The 692-nt window shown below is 35.7% G+C and overlaps 1 non-coding gene across 1 annotated transcript; it reads left to right on the forward strand.

Moving 5' to 3' along the window:
• Positions 1–220: 220 nt before the first annotated feature.
• LOC142623009 (small nucleolar RNA R71) lies at positions 221–329 on the forward strand. The gene has a single exon (XR_012842035.1). It is a non-coding gene; the product is annotated as a small nucleolar RNA R71 (small nucleolar RNA).
• Positions 330–692: the final 363 nt, after the last annotated feature.

Here is a 692-nt window from a genome sequence, read left to right on the forward strand (position 1 = left end):
CACTAACTTCATACAATCCTCCTTTCTTAATTGCAGGGGCAGATCTCTCTTTACAATTGGAAAAATCCCATTGTTGTGAACTTTCAAAAAATTCTCAAGAAATTTGTATGCCTCATCATCTACAAGACTCAAAAATCCACCACCATTCATGGACTCAATCATGTTACAATTAATCTGAGTCAAACCATTATAAAAATATTATACTAGTCTCCATGTTTCAAAACCATGATGGGGACACTTTAAGATCAAGTCCTTAAATCTCTCCCAACTCTCATAAAATTTCTCTTGTTCATCTTGATAAAAATCTGCAATTTCTCTCCTCAAAGCATTGGTCTTGGCCATTGGGAAAAATTTAGAGAGGAATTTTGTGACCAATAGTTCCCGTGAAGTGATAGATCTAAGTGACAAAGAATTAAGCCATGCTTTTGCCTTATCCTTCAAGGAAAAAGGGAATAAAAGCAAGCGAACAGAGTCATCAGTGAAATTCTAAAACTTACAAGTAGCACAAATCTCAAGAAAATCCTTCACATGCATATAAGGATCTTCTCTATCCAATCCATGAAAAGTACGAAGAAGGTGGATTATTTGTAGCTTCAACTCAAAATGTGTAGCAGTGGTTGCAAGCAATACTATGCAAGATGGAGGGTTGGTGGTTATTCGTGAGAAAAATTCCCTAGGAGTTTTTGAATCAT

This window comes from Castanea sativa, chromosome 1, assembly GCF_040712315.1.
Source record: "Castanea sativa cultivar Marrone di Chiusa Pesio chromosome 1, ASM4071231v1".
Taxonomy (NCBI): Eukaryota; Viridiplantae; Streptophyta; class Magnoliopsida; order Fagales; family Fagaceae; genus Castanea; species Castanea sativa.